Source organism: Ambystoma mexicanum, chromosome 4p, assembly GCF_040938575.1.
Source record: "Ambystoma mexicanum isolate Mex_15411 chromosome 4p, UKY_AmexF1_1, whole genome shotgun sequence".
NCBI classification, from domain to species: Eukaryota; Metazoa; Chordata; class Amphibia; order Caudata; family Ambystomatidae; genus Ambystoma; species Ambystoma mexicanum.
The window spans coordinates 939869357-939885758 of record NC_090927.1 but is presented as its reverse complement, the minus strand read 5'-3'; positions in this window follow the sequence as shown (position 1 = coordinate 939885758).

The window sequence follows — 16402 nt, the reverse complement described above, 5'->3', positions numbered from 1 at the left end:
GCTGTAGACATTCCCACACATTATGTATCACAGTTTGTTCACGTCCCGTTTTCACGGCAGGAAGTGAACACCATTAGACAGTCTATTCCTGACATTAGGAAAAATCCGACAGGGTTCCATAAAGAGATGGAATCTGTTTTGCAATCCTCAGTGTTCACGTTAGGTGACATTGATTTGTTGTTTCCTGTACTCCTGCCCGTAGATTTATGGAAACAAGTAAGAACTATTGACGATGTACCCGGGTTGGGAGATACATGGGCGAATATAACCAGACTCGATGGGGAAAGGCCAGCTGGCAAAAGACCACAACAGGTGATATTAACTCTGCCTGACAGAATCATTGCTAAGTTAAAAACCATACTTCCCGAAAAGAGAATTATTTGGGACAAGTTTATGGCCTGTGTCCAAGGAAAGTATGAAGGTGCTACCGAGTTCTTTAATCGGTTCGAACAGGTATTCTCAGATTTCAGTGGACAAGACTTAGGCACAGAGTCTGGGAAAAGATTATTTGTGGACAAATTTGTACGTGGATTACTGCCTGACATCCAGTCACAGATGATGTCTTCTGAGAGCACTTGGCAGGCGAAATCAGAATCAGAAGTACTGCACATAGCTCAGTACTATGAGAACCGTGTCAATATTGAAAAAGATAGGATTGAAAAACGGAAAGGCGATTTAAAAACTAAAGTGCTATTGCAGCCAATTGTTAGGGGCCCCAGAGGGGGTAATTCTCAGGTTAGAGGTCAGTATGTCCCACAGGGGAATGTGCCCTTGGGTCCTGTGAATATTAATCAGTGTGCTTATTGTCGTCGAGAGGGTCATTGGCGAGCACAATGCCCCGTCCTTCAACAAAGGTCGAATAATACGTTCAGTAATATGGGTAGGCGATCCAGAGGTCGCCCGGGCGTAGGGGGCCCTGGTAGAGGTCAGTTTACACAGGACCCTCAACAAGCTTTTTTGCAGGACTATCAGACTCCGAGTGCGGACACTAGGAATATATTTGATCATCCTTCTGCTGCATATTTATCTGAAGAGCTTCCTTTTGATAATATTCTGTTTCATTAGGATTGCCCGAAGCAGGGTTTGGAACCTACACCTATTCCCATCAATCAGAAAGGTCCCTACGTTGAAATGGTGGTGGGAAATATGAAACATCAGTTTTTGATAGACACTGGAGCACAGAAGTGTTCCATTGATCATTCGCGGGTTCCAAACATTCCACTGTCTGGGTAAACAAATGTTTCTGTAGGGTTTTTCGGTACACTAGTTGTTTGTCCGGTTTCTATGCCGGTACCTATTTCTTTGGGTCTCTTTACGGACCAGAGTCCTTTTCTGTTGACTTCGGATTGCGGAGAGAACTTGCTGGGGTTGAATTTGTTAAAAGAATTAAATGCAGTGATTAATTGTTCTTCTGATGGAGTGCACTTGACGATTTCTTTGCCTCCAGAATTCATTGATGTACCAGAGAGCTTGTGGGCTGTCGACGACAATTATGTCGGCGTTTTACAGATCAAGCTTGTTAAGATAGTTTTGAAACATGGAATTGAGCTGCCACGCATTCCCCAGTATAAGATTTCGGTTGAGGGCGAGCAAGCTTTGAAATGTATTGTTTCCGATGTTGTGCATCGCGGTGTGATTGAAGAAATTTCAGGAAGTTTGTGTAATAGTCCGATTTTACCTGTGTACAAGAAAGGCGATAATGTAATTCCATTCTGTTTTATAATTGATTTACGTGCCATTAATAAAGTTGTGGCACCACAATTTCCAATTGTGCCTGATGTGACGACGATCCTAACCATGATTCCAGCTACAGCTACTTACTTTAGTGTTGTGGACTTAAATAATGCGTTCTTTAGTATTCCTATACACAAGGATAGTAGATATTTGTTCGCGTTCACCTTAGGGGGATGCTCGATTACATTTACTCATGCACTTCAAGGGTACACAGAGAGTCCTAGTATTTATAGTAGGGCTTTGAAAGAACAACTTGATACCCTTGAATTGCCCTCTAACTGTACTTTGCTTCAGTACGTTGACTATTTGCTTCTAGCTGCTGACTCTGAGAGTGCGTGTAAGGAGGGCATTGTGTTATTACTTATTCATCTAGCTAAGCATGGCACAAAGCTTCGCTTAAGAAATTTCAATATTGTTGTCAGGAGGTCACCTATTTAGGCTATCTTCTGTGAAAGGAGGGAAGAAGATTGACACCTGAAAGAATAAAACACATTTCTGGCATGTCTTCCCAAATATACAGAAGGAATTTAGGGCCTTGATAGGTATGGCTTCTTACTGTAGGTTGTGGATCCCAAATTTCTCACTAGTGATCAAACCGATGGTGGCTTTGACAAAGAAGGGCATTTCTTTGCCATTGCCATGGAACGCGGTACACCAGCAGTCGTTTGATTTGCTTAAGACTGCATTATGCTCTGCACCAGTTTTGGGCACACCAAACTATGAAAAGGCCTTTGTATTGTTTTTGCATGAATGTGATGGATGTGCTTTGGCTGTATTAACGCAGGAGCATGGAGGGAAGAAAAGGCCGTGCGGTTACTATTCCTCTGCCCTTGATCCTGTAGCATGCACTTTGCCAAGATGTTTGCGCGCTGTCGCTGCTGCTGCCGCGTCTGTAAAATAGAGTGAGAGAATGGTCCTAAGCCATGATCTAACCCTGATGGTGCCTCACTCTGTAGATGTTCTATTGAACCGAACTCAAATGCAACACCTCACTTCTGCACGGTTGACAAGATATGAATTGTTCTTGTTTGTTCCTCACATTCAAATTAAGAGGTGTTGTGTCCTTAATCCGGCTGAACTCCTACCTTTTCCGCAAGATATTACTTGCGGCGATGAAGAGTCACATGATTGTTTGTATACGACCGAACAAGAAACAAAGGGCAGAATTGATTTGAAAGATACTCCTTTGGATAATCCGCAAGGAGAGCTGTTTTGTAACGGCTCCTGTGAAAGGGGCCCCAAGGGGCCCCTTGTGTAATGGAAACAAGGCAAGTCACCACACACGATAGATACGCCAGACACGAGGTTGTATTCCCAAAGCTAGAGTTTATTGCAAAGCAAATAGTCTCAGTTGGCCAACTCGGTCTCACGCCCCGCGACGTGTATCTCTAGACCTCAAGGGATGCAAGAGAGAGAATTACATACATCAGTTACATATATACAAAATGCATATCATACAATCAGCTGTGACATGTTTAACACCCCCCTTTATTGGGTTTCTTTGAACTCGGTTTGATGATGGACAATTTCGACGAATATGACACCTTCAAATATCTATTCTAGCAACAGTATGCAACCTTGCAAGTGTGGAGACATCTTTTCTTTGTTGAACAGAACACAGTGCTTCTGTTCTTTTAAGCGGGCTACATACGGCGGAAGAGTCACATTCCAGACCCTGCTATTTATCAGGTGCTATTCGTGTCCTGGGAGCTGACACGCTCTACAGGGCTCGGAAAAGGGGGCCGTAAGAAGAGCATAATTCAAGCCTTTAGCTGCTTTATTCTAACATATTCTACCATACAACGAGATTGGCTGGCAGCTGTGAAATGATTAACTTCAAGGCTACATTCGGGAGGGAGCCGGGCATTCCTCTCCAGAGCTGCCTACGTTGTGTTTCAACAAACTCTTATTAGCCTCGCGGCCTTGCGGCCTTGTCCTTTCACGTTCAGACAACAATGTTAACAGTCAAGCAGTGTAAGCAGAAATGTGCTGCGAAGCAATTTGAACAGAAAGCAATGAGCAATCGTTAGAAAACAAAATGGCGATCCTTGTTACATCAAAATGGCCGCTCATTGATCAAACTCGGAAACCTGTATTTCTATTGAAATACGTTTGCCATCAATCGTGAGAGATGTCCATTATTCTAGACCGACAAACCCTCCTTTTGGCAGTATGCCAAACGTCTCATTCATTCATTGTATCCTCCTCTGATGACGATAAGTCTGAAGTACTTATGTCTGAATTTTGCATGCTATTATAAGCATCATCATCGTCATTCGTATCTATAGCCATTAATTCTTTCACTGTTTTCATTTCATTCGTGTCTCTGTCATCCCGGCCATAAGTTTGTTTTCTTTTTGTTATCATATGCATACATCCCTTAGTACATCCCTCAGTTATCTCAGTGCAAACTATCGGTAGGCAGTGTATGCAATAAAAGCACGTTAGGGATATTCCAAACACTACTAATAATATTGCAATCAACTTCCATCCCCAAGAATGCAGTATTCCCCAAAACCAGGACTCTATTCCCCAGCCCCCTTCTCCTGTAGGGAGATTGGAGCTTAGGACATGCATTTTTTTTATTGCTTCAAAAATCGTAGGGGAATAGTCATCTACGAATACGCAGCATGCTGATCCCACAATCTTGCAAATTCCCCCACGATCGACCAGGACTACATCGAGAGCCATTCTATTTTGCAGCATCATTAACCTAATTCCTTTTTCTTCCAACGTCATGTTAAATAGTATATCTGTCGTTGTGTTTATCGTATCCTTTAGTATTCTGGACAGCTGCCTTATGTTATAGGAGTTAACTATCTTGGACAAGAATGGTATGAATGATTTTGCTACGTCCTTCGCTATCAAAACACCTTTGCTACTCCTTCGGTTCTAGATCTGGTAAGCCTGGCCATGTCTGCTGTTTCTAAGAGGAACACTCCCGGGAACAGCAGACCTAGGTAACATGTACTTCCCCAGGTTCTGGGCAACCAAGGATATGCTTTTTCTCCACATATAAAATAGACAGGATCTCCCACATATACTGGTTCTATTTCCCATTTTAGTACCGCTGTATTCATGCATCCAGTAAATGTTCCTACTGAATAGGAGCCTTTCTTTTTTAGACAAAAAGGGACAGTTCTCGGGTTGTAATTCACTGTGTAAGAAGGGGGGATTGCATCTTTGTTCCCGTCTGTTCTTACACGAAGCGTCATCACAGATGTTTTAACTGGCTGGGACAATCTATCTTGTCTATTTTGTCATGTTATTTTTCGCATACTTTTAGACGTAGGTTCTGGGATCATCACTTGCCCTTTATGGAATATGGGACAACCCACAGGCCTCATAATTATTTCCTCAAACTCATTCATGCTTGTTCTATCTAATTGACCCGTACTACTCTTATTCCACTTCCCATAAAACATTGTAGTTAAAGATGCACTGCATGCAGAACTTAATGGTAATGGTTGTACATACCAGCCTATTCCTTTCCCCGCATGCTGCAGTAAATGGGTGCATACCCAACAATTATTTTTCTTTAGAATTGCATGCATCATGTTCATGATGAGTAATAGCGTATTGTTCCCATACCCTTCTCTGTGTCTCTCTTCCATTGCGGACAAGGTATAAGTAATCACCTGAACCGGGCTTTCAGTAGTGGATATATGAACTATTGGTAAGAACATTCCCAAGGGGTGTATAGACTCCATACCATAACACAAAGGCTGTCGTTATTGGTGCTACCACACTCATGAAGCACATAATTATTGTCAAAGCCAGCATACATTTTTTTTAACTTTTTGTCTTGGGAATAGGCATACAAGAAATACTTTGTATGCGTTCTGGCGTTAGCCTTCTCCCTTCTTTCGAAAGTAGGTAGCCCAAATAAGCTACCTCCTTTCGATTATATTGAAACTTCTTCAAACTAGCTTTATGGCCATGTGTCGCTAGGTGTGACAGTAGAAATACGGTGCTCTTTCTACAAATCTCTTCTGTATCAGCAGCGATCAAGTTCATCTATGTATTGAAATAGTACACACCCCACTGGTAATTCTAGCATGTCTAGCTGCTCTTTTAACGCTCTACTGTAAATACTCAGACTTTCCGTATATCCTTGTGGAATGCACGTGAATGTAAATGATCGTCCCCCTAATGTGAATGCGAACAAATATCTACTGTCCTTGTCCACCGGAATGCTAAGGAAAGCATTTTTCAGATCAATTACACTAAAGTATTCTGCTGAGGGAGGTATCATTGTCAATATTGTAGTGATGTCTGGGACCAAAAGAAATTGTGGATCTACTACTTTGTTTAGCGCACTCAAATCAATTATGAAACGATATGGTACTTCATTGCCTCCTTTCTTAAACACTGGAAGAATCAGGCTGTTAAATGTACTGCCTGTAATTTCTTCAATTACCCCTAATTTCACCAAATCTGAAACAATACTTTTCAATCCTTTCTCTCCATTAGCCGAAATTTTATACTGGGGAATTCTTGGCAGTGTAACTCCTTCTTTCAAAATGATCCTCACTGGCTCTATCTCCAAGCATCCTTCATCGTTGTCATGCATCGCTCATATACAGGTTGGAACTTTTCTTAACTCTCCTGGCAAGGTTTCAGACATGAATTCTGACACAGGGGTATCTTGTGGCCAAATCGTCACAAACACCCCGTCTGACGTGCAATGTATAATTGCACCTAGCTTTTTCAACAATCTTAATCCCAACAAGTTCTCCCCACAATTTTCTGTTAGGAGAAAGGGACAATGTTCAGTGAATGGTCCTATAGTAACTTGGACTGGTTGGGACACTGGGTTTATGACTGGTGTACCTGCGAACCCCACGGAAACATTCTTTTGTCCTGACAGTGGTATATCCGGAACTAAGTGATGGTCTATTGAACACTTTTGCGCTCCTGTATCTACAAGGAAGCGGTGCTCCCCATTCCCGACTCTCATTTCTATGTAGGGTCCTCTCTGATTCACGGGAATAGACACTGGTTCCGACTCCTGCCCTGGGTTGTCCTATTGGGGAAGTAACACATCATCCGATGTGTAGTCACTACTATTACTATAATACGTATTTGGCTGTGTATTGAAAATGTTCCCATTCTTTCCTCTATTTCCCCCACTCTGATCCCCATACTGTTGGTTTCGCTGCCCCTGACTCTGGTTAGGAGCACTTTGGTTCTGGGCTTGGTTTTGATTACCTTCATTATTGTGGTGCTGCTGCATACTATTCCTATTTGGTCCATTAGCTCCTTGGTGCCCTCTGTGCTGTCTTATCTGGCCACTTCCATTTCTATTCTGTAAATGTGGACATTGTGCTCGCCAGTGTCCTTCCTCCTTACAGTATGCATACTGATTTGGTCCCAATAGCCCCCCATGCATATTCAAATTACTCCTCCCTTGTGCGTTCCCTCTTCCTCTATTATGTCCTGCTACTTGCTGCAGTAACACCCTTGTTTTCACTATGCATTCCTTCAAGTCTTCCCCACCTGTTTTAACAACAATAATTCGTCCACCATCGCCTTTCACCCGGCGATGGTAACTGTTGCCATTGATTGTGTGGCCCTAGCACTTCCTTCCTATCTCTGCCGATATACTTACCCCTGTACCCAGGTGCAGTAAACATTTCAGCATAATCATTATCCAATTCATTTTTAAGCTCAAAAAGTCCATACACATGTTCCCTTACTTCTTCATCTCTTTCTCTACAGCGTGCTAATGCATTCAAATCTAACAATCGTTGCGGTGGTAATTTCCCAATTAACTGTTTCCATCTCTCCACCAAATATTCACCCATGCATTCCAACACTACCTGTCTTTTGTTGCTTTTTTTCGGAAGTCATACATCGAAGCCAATGCTGCTGTCTCATCATTCCCGTCTATATACATCTCTGCCTTTTGCTGCAATTCCACCTTCCTTTCTTTACTGATCGCACTGTGAGTTACCCATGTGCATCTACTTTGTTCAGGCCCGCCTCTCGCCCCCATGGTTTCAACTTCAACCCCTGGAGGGACAGACGGTACCAAGTCTGTATCTAAGGCGGGAGGTGTGGATGGGACAATAGGACCGGGGAGTGTCTGCTGTGGGCCTGGTTGGCTAATACGAAGTGTTACGTGTGCGGTCTGTGGCTGTGGGAGGGCTTGAGCTACGGGAGGGAGAGTTTGAGCTACAGGAGGGGCTTGAGCAATAGTTACTGACGTGTTTGACCTCGCTTCTGATCTTGGGCCCTGTTTTGTATGGATCAATATATTTTCCATCACTTCATCTGCTATGTGCAATTCCCGCTGTGGGTATATTTTTTCTATATTCAACTGGTCACGTCTACCTGACCTCCTTAGACTCTCAGTCCACTCCTCCTCCTCCTTTTCTTCCGCTACTTCACCTTTTGATTTATGCCTGCGTGCATGCTTCGCTCTACTTCTAAATCGGAGCATTGCTTCCCTTCTCCAGTCCTTAACGATATCAAATGCTGCGGGATGAGCTTTCTTTCTTATGAACACCCTTTCCAAGTTATCTATTCTCGCTATCTCAAAACTACCATTTATCGGCCACTGATGGTCTTGTTGCTTTCTGGTTTGCCTATGCCAAGTCTCACAGAATATTATCGCTCCCACACCATACTTCACATACATCTCATACGCCGGCGTTCCCCCAGGTGGTGCAATATGGCCATCTTCCAAAGATTGTATACCGCAGCTGAAAAACCCCCCTAGGTTGGACAATACCCGAGGCATGTTTCAACCTCCCCTTGGTTAATCAACCTTACCTAGGGCGTTTGATTTTGCAAAGTCAACTCTCAACCAATATCAGGGTTATTTTGAATCGGGGTATGACTCAACTGATAAATCAATTTGTCCTCCAGGACCCAATTTGTCTGTATACTGACGCAACCAATGACGTCATGTCTGCGTTTCTTGGCTTCTGCCTCGTTTTGGGACTCTCACCTCCTTGTTCTCTAGCCAGATAAGTCGATCAGGGATCAGATGTGTGCAGATCTGCAAAGGAATCTCTCATCACTTCTACAGGGTACCCCAAACACCTCTTGATCCCGACTCGATCGTCCCCTCCTCGTCGTTCTCCGCCTTTACTCAATTACAACGTACACGATAGCCTATTCGGGCGCCATCTTGAAAGGGGCCCCTATGGGTCCCTCGCGTTATGGAAACAAGGCAAGTCACCACACACGATAGATACGCCAGACACGAGGTTGTATTCCCAAAGCTAGGGTTTATTGCAAAGCAAATAGTCTCAGTTGGCCAACTCGGTCTCACGCCCCGTGACGTGTATCTCTAGACCTCGAGGGACACAAGAGAGCGAATTACGTACATCAGTTACATATATACAAAATGCATATCATATAATCAGCTGTGACATGTTTAACACCCCCCTTTATTGGGTTTCTTTCAACTCGGTTTGATGATGGACAATTTCGACGAATTTGACACCTTCAAATATCTATTCTAGCAACAGTATGCAACCTTGCAAGTGTGGAGACATCTTTTCTTTGTTGAACAGAACACAGTGCTTCTGTTCTTGTAAGCAAGCTACATACGGGGGAAGAGCCGGGCATTCCTCTCCGGAGCTGCCTACTTTGTGTTTCAACAAACTCTTATTAGCCTCGCGGCCTTGCGGCCTTGTCCTTTCACGTTCAGACAACAATGTTAACAATGTTAACAATGTTAACAGTCGAGCAGTGTAAGCAGAAATGTGCTGCAAAGCAATTTGAACAGAAAGCAATGAGCAATCGTTAGAAAACAAAATGGCGATCCTTGTTACATCAAAATGGCCGCTCATTGGTCAAACTCGGAAACCTGTATTTCTATCGTTATGTACATGAGACTGTTGGCCTTCGGCCAGCAAAATACGTTTGCTGTCAATCGTGAGAGATGTCAATTTGTCTAGACCGACACCTGCTTTAAACTTCCGGATGGTACATCCACAGCCGCTTATGCAATCACTACATTGAGCACGGTTGTGGAAACTAAGACAATTACGCATAATTCTGCGCAGGCCGCAGAGATTATAGCATTGACCCGAGCTTGTGAACTTTCGAAGGGCTTGCAGTAAATATATATACTGATATTCATTATGCCTTTGGGGTGGTTCACAACTTTGGGAGACTTTGGTCAGAAAGAGCGTTCCTAAAATCGCAGGGCACCAAGATTCAACATGGCTCCCTAATAGTGCAACTACTCTCAGTGATTGCGCTCCCTACTCAGTTAGCAGTTATGAAATGTGCAGCACATCGAAAGATTGTGGATGATATTGAAAAAGGGATTGCTTTCGCTGATCAGATAGCTAGACAAACTGCCACAGATCTTTTCACAGAGATGTATGTTTCAAGGGAGACTGTAGATGCCTATGTAATGGATGAGGGTGTTGGGTCTGTACGGGATATCCAAGCTGATGCCACGATGGAAGAGTCTAAGAGGTGGGCTGAAGGCTTGGGAAAACTTGATGATGATGGGTGTTGGGTGGACCTGGTCGAAGGAAAATGGCTGTTACCTGACGCCTATGTCAAGAATATTGGTTGTAATGGCACACAGCCCTACACATGTTTGTGCCCAGCAGGTTACGAAAATGTTAGAAAAAGTTTGGGCAAATGACAAGACTTCGAAAATTGCCCAGCACTACATCCAGAACTCTATGATTTGCCTACAACACAATATGGGAAAGGGGACATCAACTCCAAGGGGAAGGTTTGGCCCTCCTTCTGTCCCCTTCGAAGTTATTCACTTTGATTACATTGAAATGGAACGGTGCAACAATTTAAAGTATGTCCTAATGGTCATTTGTGCCTTTAGTAAATGGGTTCAGGCTTTCCCTGTTAAACATGCTACAGCCATGAACACTGCGAAAACCAAGTTAAAGGAGCACTTCCCCCGGTTCGGTTTGCCGAGAGTTATCTGGTTGGACAATGTTCCACATTTTGTCGCCACTGTAATCCTACAGATAGGTACATCGCTACGAATTGACAAACGGTTCCATTCAGCCAGACATCCTCAGAGCGCCGGACTAGTAGAAAGACACAACGGTATCATCGAGAACAAGCTCGCTAAGACATGTGCCGGCACCAAACTAAAATGGCCGGACGCCTTACTGATCATTTTACTAGCCATGCGTACAACCCCTCAAACTAAGACTGGGCTCTCTCCATTTGAGGTGGTAATGGGGAGACCTGCCAATATCTGGAATCTTCCAAAATGCCGAAACTTAAAGAATGTTCAAAATGTACTACTTTCAGATTATTGTAGCCAATTGACTAAAAACCTGTATTTGATTTACCACCAGGTACGAGAAGCTTTACCTGTACGATATGAGGGCCCGGGCCACGGCATACAACCCGGGAGTTGGGTGCTCGTCAAATCATTTGAGCGCACCTCATGCCTCGCGCCTCGCTGGCGTGGGTTATTCCAGGTCCTGTTGGTCACCCAGACAGCGGTGCGGGTAGCTGGACGAAAGAACTGGATCCACGCGTCACACATCAAGAAACGTCCTTGCCCTGTGCCACACGCTACAGGAGAAACAGAACCCCTCGCTGATACTGCAACCAATGATCCCAATGCAGTAAGCAGCACTGAGAGTGTGTCAGAGAATATCTCTGATCCCAGGAGGCTTGGGGAAGCTGCCATTGTGTCTCCACACTCTCCGCAAATTCTGCACCCGGAAACAGCTGTTTCAAATTCAGCCTCCTCACTTGCCTCCGACATGTTGCTTCCATCAGGAAGTGACGACATATTGTTTCCGGATCAATCAGTACCAGGAAAAGTACGATACAACTTGCGACCACGAAGATAGACTTATGGCACGGTTTGGCTGTGCATTCGGCATCATCGAGGGCTTGCTTTTGCCCAAATTTGAGAAAGGGGATTCTGTTGGCTAGGGTTGTGGAAGGACTAAGAAATTGCGCGACCGGGGGTCGCCAGCAATGAACATTGGGGTTTCCATGTGAAGACTACAATGCCTGCTACTGCCGCTGCTCGTATTGGACTTGTAAATAAGGGGGTGACCAACCGGGACAATGGACAAAATGCCTGGGCCCCGAAAACGTATTGCTGTATTCTTGTAATGATATTTGGTTTTTTAATAGTCGCTGCCTTAGGATTATGGTACCTTGAGGAAACTCACTCTTTAGAACTTTTGGTGCCTACTGAAAGTGCACCCATTGTTCCTACTCCCTTTGTACATTTGCACACTTTATCCCCTCGGGATTCCCAGCACAGACAAAGGTACCATAATAACACTCTACTACTTATCACGAATGCTACACATGCCATTTTTAATAAATCCAACTGCAGGTTCTGCTCACATTTACCACAACACGGGGATAAGGGGCTAGGTTGGTATATTCATCCCTTACCGTAGACAACTGCCTGCTATGCTTCTCTTAGAGCACTGTTCTTTGGCCGATGGAATGATAGCATCTCAGGGAACTTTGATGGCACCAATTTGAATCGTTTTGAGAAACGTGTTCTGACTCCCCTGGGATGCTCGCTTTTTGCAAATAGGAGTAAACAGAATGTTGCTCCTATTAGGCCTTCTGACAATCTGTCTCGTCCTTTCCAATCTTTGATTTCTTTTAAAATGGATCCGATAGGCAATAAGGATGTCATGCCTCCTTCTTACACTGTAAACCATAGCCCCGATTCAGTTTCTTTTTGCATACAGACGAATGGAACTCACTCAATAGGAAAATGTTTAGGTTGTGCCAACGTTGCAAATTTGACTGAAGAGAACAGACCTTTGTATGTAGGCGAACCTATCTACTTTGTCTGCGGTAATGTAGCATGCCCATGGTAAACCCAGGAATTGGCATGGAACCTGTTATTTAGGGATCCTGTTACCTGGGGTGTTTATAGCTAGTACAAAAGAAGTTTCGAAGGGTCGTCCACGGCGTGATGAGAATGGTGACACCCCGGCACAAGTATTGGGAGACATAGCAAAATCAGTTGTGCCATTTTGGGGGCAGATAGCGAATTCGGAAGATATTAGAAAACTAGCGAGAGTACTGGAGAGAACCATCAACCGGACCACGGACATACTCTACAATATGACGTTAGAACAAAAGGCGATAAGATTAGTTGCACTTCAAAATCGAATGGCATTACATGTCATTATAGCTGAGCGTGGTGGAGTATGCAAATTAGTGGGGTCCGCTTGCTGCGTTTTCGTACCAGATTCCTCCCCAACTATTTTCAAGGTAATACAAAATCTGCACGTCCTTAGTTCCGAAGTGCATGTTGCCGAGGGAAACTGGGATCTAAGTGCTTGGTTCTGGAACTTCTTGCGGTCTTGGGGTTGGAAGGTACTTTCGGTCTTATTAATTATTTTGGGAATTCTGTTGTTTCTTTGTTGCTGTATTCAGTGTCTGCCTGGTATGTGTTCGATGCTATGGGGATGTTGTGCACAAGCGATAGATTCGATAGGACATAAAGTGTATGCCCCAGATAAGACTTCCAAAGAATATGTGTTAAAGGATATTTTAGCAAAAGACCTAATGTCAATAGATATTTCGGATAGTGATTCAGGGTGCATGGATAATGATACATGGAGTTATTTGCAAGAAGACCCAAAGTAGTTTTTAGCACTTGGCATAGGCCAAAAGGAGGGTTTGTCGGAATAGAAAGTATATTGTGCCTCCTATTGTAATAAATATATTAATATTGGCCTACGCCAAGCTACTTGAAAGTCGCTTGCCAAAGAAATCTGTGTTGCAAGGTCCTGACCTTAAATCTATGTAGGCCGCCATTTTAGGTCAAACTGCCATTTTAGGATTCGTTGTGTAAAAGTCACCCTGTGAGCTAAAATGGTGGACAATGTCATTGCAGAATACAACATGGCTGTCTTGACCTCTGTAAATAGCTAATGTGTAATTTGCCTGCAGGCCACTTGTTGAGGTCATGAACTGAGACCTCGTCCTTCGTTGACCTATGTGTAAAGGGATTACTCGTACAATTAAACTAATCCACAAGCATATATTGAGACAATGTATTTACATACTGAACAAAGAACATCTGTCTTACTACATTGTATTTATGTTTAAGAAGGCCTGCATGGAAAACTTTAGAATACACAGTTAATGCATACGCTTGTTGTTACATGTATTAAAAGACAAACCAGTTATATGCGGTTATTTGAGACTCTGCAGGAACCCTAGAATCGGTGATATATTAAAAGGAATATTTACCCGAAGTGGGGCTGGGTATCGCGCCCACAAAATGTATAAAAAGCGAATGCATTCTAATGTACAGCATCTCTCACTGAACACACTGAACCACGCTGGAGTTTGTTGTGTTGTAGTGAGGGCCGATAGCTATCTGACTTTGCACTGTTTTTGTAATTGAATTCAGTATAGAATAAAGTACTTTGTATGTTCCTTTGTAACCTGCGTTCGGTGTATTTCCTTTTGGGGTACTCAGCCTCGATATTCTTTTTCTGTTTTCACACCCCCTCACCCTCACCCACCCCCTTTGATGGGCACCTGCCAGCAGGCCCCGACTCATGTCCCCCCACACCCCACCCACCCCCATTGAGGGGCACCTGCCAGCAGGCCCCGAAACATGGCCCATCAAACAACATGTCCTAACAAAACAGTCCCATGGACCTAATGCCAACCTAAATTCCCCTTGCCCCCCAGTACAAGACTGCAACCATCTACAGCACCCACTCCCAAATTACCCATGCCATGACAGTCTTGAAAGAACCACCATGCCCATGCATAAATGCACAACTGAGCCACACAGTGGCAACACATGACTGAGGCAATGTTCATTGAGACATGCACAAAACCAATGATAGAACACAACACCAATCATGATGTGACATTTTTTTAATTAAAAACATAATGAAGTAACATAGAGGAAATCAAACTTGAAAATCAATATACAATGACATATAACCAAAAAGAATGGTAATTCAATGAAAAAAATAAAACGTCATGTTGAATAAAAAAGTGGTCCATTGGAGGGGGTCGCTAGAAGATCCAGCACACGGAGGAACTCAGCCTGGGTGACCTGTCCTAGTAGGCCGAAGTTGTCAATGAGGTATTCGAAATGACGTGCATTGTCTTCACGAGAACCCTGCACATCATCCCGAATACCACATTGATGCAACGCCACCCCAGCTAGCACAGGCTCAATCCAGTCCCGGATTGCCATGTCCGCAGGGAGAGGAAGGCCAGTTGTTGTTCACGCATCCCCTCCCTGAAAACTGGTCTGGAAGAAGGCATCCCTGTTGGTGCGGGATGATGCAGTCACAGGATCGGGGACAGGATTACACACAGACACCACTGCGGCGGCCTGTCCTGCCTCCTGTCCCTACCCCTGCACTGCACCACTAGCACCAGTGGAATGCCCTCCTCCAGGCCCTGAGCGTGGGCATTCCATGGCCTCCTACTCAACCAAACTCCCCACCAATCTCAATGACTCTGTGCCATCTTCCTCCATAGGCCCCTGTGGGGGCTCAGCTGCCCATACTGCTGCGAGGAGTCCACCTCCAACCTCCGCCTCTTGGACCTTCCCTCGGCAGCTGCGACCATGGACAGGGCACCCCCGAAGAGATGACAATGTGGGAGGAGAGCTGGGCGTTGTATCTCTGGCTGGCGGTGGGATCCCTGCCTCTGTGCTCCACAGCACTGTCTCCACCCTCTTCATCAGTAAACGATGCAGGCAGGGAGAGACAGGACACAGGCATCAGGGCACTATACAATGGTTGGATACACATGTCAAAGTTACAAATGAGTGGCAGTGTCAAACTTCACAGATGCCATCACACTCCCCAACACTCATATCATTTGAACCCACACACATGCAGAATTTGACAGGAATCGTGCAGCAGGCAGCAGCTTCCATATGCACACAACAGCATGACATCTGCTGCCCCAAGCAGCCAGGTGGTGGTAACTGCATGTGCAGATGCAACCAACACCACCCCGGCAGTGACTCAGATGCAAGCCAGAACTTCTGTCCTCATGCCAACACCCACTGACTTGGTCCAGTCCACCAGCGCCACTGCCCCCACTGATCAGGGCCACATTGCCCACTCAGGGTCAGTACCACCGGCCAAAAGGAGGAAGCATGCTCCTTTACAAGAGGCTCGGACCCCAGACACGGCTCCGGCCTCTGGCATGTCAAGGAAGAAGCCTTTCTGCAATCATGAACTGGACTTCCTTGTGGACTATGTGTTGGAACACCAATGCGATATGCTTGTGGTCCCACAGTGCCATACAACGCATCACCAGCATTGGGTCTACTGGCAGCATTTGGCGGATGTTGTGACATCCATGGGATTACAGGTGTGCACAGCTCAGGACTGCTACAAATGCTGGAATGACCTCTGGCGCAGTGCTAAGCAAATGCGTGCCTCCAATTACACCATGTTTCTGGTGACTGGTGGTGGGCCACCACCAGAGGAGGATGAACTCACTCAGCATGAGTAGATCGCCTCAGAGTTCATCCCAGAGAACAAATCTGTGGAGTGGGAGAGAGGATGGATTATGATGCATCATCTGGTGCGTATTGTTGAGTGTAACTCAATGACATGTGTGTTTGGCATGTGTGACCCGCCCAGCTACAAGTTGGCTCTTTCCTATCTTCAATCTCCCTCTCCACCTGTGTTGTTCACCAGGGGTCTGACCTCTCGGCCTCAATGCATAAAGA